Genomic DNA, 6,000 nt, shown 5'->3' on the forward strand with positions numbered 1-6,000 from the left:
AATCGGGATTACGATCTCTTAATCACAAACTTGTCAGTCTTGGTCATTAGACAGAGGCAATTGACTGATATTTTATAAGCCGCACCATGCTTGCTTATTTCTAAAAGTATGTTATTCAGTCCCCACAGATCTGTACACACTTAATTAAAGTAAGACTATATCTATCCAGAGGTCATGGCCATTACCATAGAACCAAGCTGATCAATTTAACTTCCTCTAATGGTAACTTTACATAATCATGCCGTGGTTTCCCACGTACACTTAGTTAGAATAATATTACAATAATCGAGGTTGAGGCTCACCCTATTCAGATTGATCTAACAACACTCTGTTGTTCTGAACGGAAAACCCACTATTAGCCCCTACAGTCTAAGTACACATGACTAATGCCAATGTGTTAGTCGGAGCTCTTAAACTTCAGTCAACATGCCCCGATGTTCCACAAACTGAGTTTTAGTCCGTTTCTAACCTGAGCATAGATTTGTGATATTATTGGATTAATATAATTTACTAGAGTTAATCATTTCAGAGTCAATCAGAATAAATTCAAACATAACAATTTATTAACCAGGCAATAGAACAATAATTCAAATCCAATTCCAAGAATAAAACATAAATCCATTATATACATCAATTCAGAAATCAAAGAATATAAAAGTATTTACCTGGCAATGAAAAGGACTACACACAGCAGTTGTGCGGGAGATCTGTCTACAGATTCCTTGAACTCTTTGCCATCTTTCCTTAAATACTCAGATAATTTAATCTTGTCAAATGGTGGTGTCTGTCATTATAATTAAGTTTTGGTCCCCTATTCAGGGGCCAGGATGTGAAAGCAGCGTTTGTTCAGGATTGTAGAGGTAGAAGACACGAGCAAAGTATAATGAACGTAGATGAGAGATATTTAAATTAAAATATAGATTCAATTACAATTGTATCGATCCGATACCAATACCAGTGTTGGCATCGGTACTATCAATATTTAGATCGATCCGCCCACCCCTATTAATCACTCCTTCTCTATTTAGTCTCCTCATGTGTGCTGTCTGTTGTCAGATCGTCGTGTTGTACTCGTTTATGTCTTAGCTCTGTCCACATCTCACGATTGGCCTGCACAGAGATCGTGCCCGTTTTTGTTTTCATCCTTTAGTTTAGTTTTTTCCCTCTTCCTCCTGCTTTCAGGCAGCGATCACTCTCCTGTGCTCGCGATCACCGATCGCTGTCACTTCTCTTCTTCCCCTCGCCACCAGCGCGCAACCAGTTCCCCACCTCAACAGCCCCGACACCTCCCTGTCAGTTTATCTGGGCCTTGCATTAGTGGATTTTCCAAGTGGAATTCGTCCAGGAGGCTCTTTTGGATCTGTTCCAGACTGCCCTGTACCTGGATGTTTTTTTTCTCACTTTTGAAGTTCAAGCCTGTCAAATAAACTGACCTTTTTGAGCACCTGCAACTGAGTCCCAGTCTCGTACTGACACAATATGGTCCCTGACACACCACTTACCCCTCCACATGTCATCTTTTGACGTAATTTACGTACACTTTCGCCCTCCCGGCTATCTGCAATGGTTTCATCTTCACTTCCTTCCCCTAAACTGTTAGCTTCTTTTGATACTAACAGTGCTACTGATACTTTCTGCTCCACTCTTACATCTTGTTTAGACACTGTTTGCCCCTTATCTTCCAGGCCAGCCCATAACACCCCTTCTGCCCCTTGGTTATCTGATGTTCCACGCGAACACCGTTCAAAGCTTAGAGCTGCTGAAAGAGTGTGGCGCAAATCCCAAAATAGTACTGACCTTAATGTGTATCAGTCAGTCCTATCTTCCTTCTCTGCTAATGTCTCCACTGCTAAAATGACATACTACCATAACAAAATTAACAATTCGTCTAACTCTCGCATGCTTCTTAAAACATTTTCCTCACTTCTTTGTCCTCCCCCTTCTGCTTCATCTCTAATAGCTAACGACTTTGCCACGTTTTTCATTAATAAAATTAAACACATCAGTGAACAATTTTCCACACCACAATCAGTCAAGCTCATATCACCAGCAAACATACACTCATCTACATCCTTCTCTTCACTCTCTGAGGCAGAAGTCTTAAAACTCATCCTTTCTAATCACCCTACTACTTGCCCACTTGATCCTATTCCATCTCATCTCATTCAAGCCATTTCTCCTGCAGTTGTACTTGCACTCACCCACATCATCAACACATCGCTCCTCACTGGTGTTTTTCCCTCATCATTTAGACAGGCCCGTATAACTTCACTACTTAAGAAACCCACCCTCAACCCATCTCTTTTAGAGAACTACAGACCAGTTTCCCTTCTTCCTTTCATTGCAAAAACACTTGAACGAGCTGTGTTCAACCAAGTCTCTACATTTCTCACACACAACAACCTCCTTGACAGCAACCAATCTGGCTTCAGAAGTGGACATTCAACTGAGACTGCCTTGCTCTCAGTTGTTGAAGCTCTAAAACTGGCAAGAGCGTAATCCAAATCTTCAGTACTTAATCTGCTTGATCTGTCCGCTGCTTTTGACACGGTTAACCACCAGATCCTCCTATCAACCCTACTGGCAAAAGGCATCTCAGGAACCACACTTCAATGGTTTGAGTCTAACCTATCATATAGGTCCTTCAAAGTATCTTGGAAAGGTGAGGTGTCCAACATCTAACTATCGGGGTGCCTCAGGGCTCAGTTCTTGGTCCACTTCTCTTCTCTGTCTACATGGCATCATTAGGTTCTGTCATTCAGAAACATGGCTTTTCATACCACTGCTATGCCGATGACACTCAACTCTACCTCTACCTCCATCCTGATGATCCGACGGTAGCTATTCGCATCTCAGCTTGTCTAACAGACATTTCTTGCTGGATGATCAACCACAACTCCTTCAAAAACATCTAGAAGCCTTGGAGTTATGATTGATGATCAGCTGAACTTCTCAGACCACATTGCTAAAACTGTCCGATCAACATTACAAATTCTGCCCAATTTTGAAATGATCATGATGGTCATGGATCAACATTAATGAATCTACCCCATATTGAAATGGTCCTGATGGTCCTGGATCAATTTTTTTTTAAATCTGCCCCATATTGAATTATCATGATGGTCGCTGGATCAATGTTATTGAATCTACCCCATATTGAAATTATCATGATGGTCCAGGATCAACATTAGCAAATCTGCCCCATATTGATATGACCATGACTGTCCTGGATCAACATTAGCAAGTCTACTCCAGATTGAAATGGTCATGATGGTCCTGGATCAACATTGGTAAATCTGCCCCATATTGAATTTATCATGATGGTCGCTGGATCAACGTTATTGAATCTACCCCATATTGAAATGATCATGATGGTCCTGGATCAACATTAGCAAATCTCCCACATATTGATATGATCATGAATGTCCTGGATCAACATTAGCAAGTCTACTCCAGATTGAAATGGTTATGATGGTCCTGGATCAACATTGGTAAATCTGCCCCATATTGAATTTATCATGATGGTCGCTGGATCAACGTTATTGAATCTACCCCATATTGAAATGATCATGATGGTCCTGAAACAACATTAGCAATCTGCCCCATATTGATATGATCATGACTGTCCTGGATCAACATTAGCTAGTCTACTCCAGATTGAAATGATCATGATGGTCCTGGATCAACATTAATGAATCTGCCCCATATTGAAATGACCATGATGGTCCTGGATCATTATTAGCGAATCTACTTCATATTGAAATTATCATGACTGTCCTGAATCAACGTTAGCGAATCTGCCCCATTCTGAAATGATCATGATGGTCCTCGATCAACATTAGTGAATCTACTCCATATTTAAATGATCATGACTGTCCTGAATCAACGTTAGCAAATCTGCCTAATATTGAAATGATCATGACGCTCCTGAATCAACATTAGCGAATCTGCCCCATATTGAAATTACCATGACGGTCCTGGAGCTACATTAGCAAATTGCCCCTTTATTTAAATGATTACAATTGTGGTCATGGTCAATTTTATAGATTAGTGATCCTCAAATCTGGCTCGCGAGATCCACTTTCCTGCAGAGTTTAGCTCCAACCCTAATCAAACAAACCTACCTGTGATTTTCTAATGATCCTGAACACATTGATTAGCAAATTCAGGTGTGTTTGATTAGGGCTAGAGCTAAACTCTGCAGGAAAGTGGATCTCGCGAGCCAGATTTGAGGATCACTGTTATAGATCAACGTTTCAGTTTATATAACGTGTGTATATATCATCTATTGTATTCTACAACAAAAACAATCAGAGCGCCTCGTTATCACTAGTTTTATTTTGATCTCCTGGGTCCGCTATTAGCTTATAGCCCATTAGCATCAGCAAGCGTGGTTGTTGCTAAACGCGCTTACATTGCTAATACTCTATTCACACACATTACCATTGCTGTACTCACTGTTACTTGTTTTAATGTCGGATGAATGTCTACCTTTGATTGCAGATGAGAACACGTTCGAGCTGCATTCGGTGCGGCCTGGAGGTGAGGCAGGCCCAGCTGAGAGAGCGGAGAGCCGCGCTGGAATCATCCCGGGCTGACGCTCACAAGTCCAGGGAGAAGTATACAGCATGCTGTTAACAGTCCCACCACGTCTACTCCGTGTGTTTCTCTGCACAGGCCCGGTGTACCCAGGACGCGGTCTTCCCAGATTGTCCTTCACTCCGGCGCCGGGACACCACGGACCCTGGGTGCATCCACAGAGGAGGACGCGAGCTGCGCTCCCCTCCATGAGACGGGACGCGACGCTGTGATCATCGGAGACTCCATCCTCCGACACGTCCGTGCTACGTTAGCCGAAGGTAAACTGCACACTCATTGTTTCCCTGGTGCTCGTGTTCTCGATGTTTCTGCGCAGATACCCGCGATCCTGAAGGCCGTCGAGAGCCCCAGAGCGGTTGTGCTTCACGCCGGGGTTAACGACACCATGCTGCGGCAGACGGAGACGCTGAAGAAGGACTTCAGGAGCCTGATCAAGACGGTTCGCAGCACGACGCCCGCAGCAACGATCATCGTGTCAGGACCACTGCCCACATATCGACGAGGACATGGAAGGTTCAGTAGACTTTTTGCTTTAAATGAATGGTTGTTGTCATGGTGTAAAGAACAGAAACTACTATTTGTTAATAACTGGAATCTTTTCTGGGAGCGCCCTAGGCTGTTTCGCGCTGATGGCCTGCACCCCAGCAGAGGCGGAGTGGAGCTGCTCTCTGACAACATCTCCAGGACACTTCGCTCCATGTGACTAGTAAAACAATTCTCAAATAACTATTATGATGACTTTTGTTCCACCCGCTTAAATGATAAAAGTACTTGCGCTGTAAAATCTATTAAGACTGTCTGTTCCCCGAATATAAATATAAAAAAATATAAATTTAATGTAGGATCTAGAAAAAAATCTTATCATGATTAAACCAGAAACATGTAAAGTTAATGAACAAAAACTATTTTTAAAGTTTGGGCTCATAAATATTAGATCACTCACACCCAAAGCAGTTATTGTAAATGAAATGATCACAGATAATAGTTTTGATGTACTCTGCTTGACTGAAACCTGGCTAAAACCAAATGATTATTTTGGTCTAAATGAGTCTACTCCACCAAACTACTGTTATAAGCATGAGCCCCGTCAGACTGGTCGTGGCGGAGGTGTTGCAACAATATATAGTGATATTCTCAATGTTACCCAGAAAACAGAATACAGATACAACTCATTTGAAATACTTCTGCTTAATGTTACACTGTCAGACATGCTAAAGAAATCTAATGTATCTCTTGCTCTGGCTACTGTGTATAGACCACCAGGGCCGTATACAGGATTCCTAAAAGAATTTGCAGATTTCCTCTCCGACCTTCTGGTTACAGTTGATAAGACACTAATCATGGGAGATTTTAATATTCACGTTGATAATACAAATGATGCATTAGGGCTTGCGTTTACTG

This window comes from Carassius carassius, chromosome 10 (genome assembly GCF_963082965.1).
Source record: "Carassius carassius chromosome 10, fCarCar2.1, whole genome shotgun sequence".
NCBI lineage: Eukaryota > Metazoa > Chordata > Actinopteri > Cypriniformes > Cyprinidae > Carassius > Carassius carassius.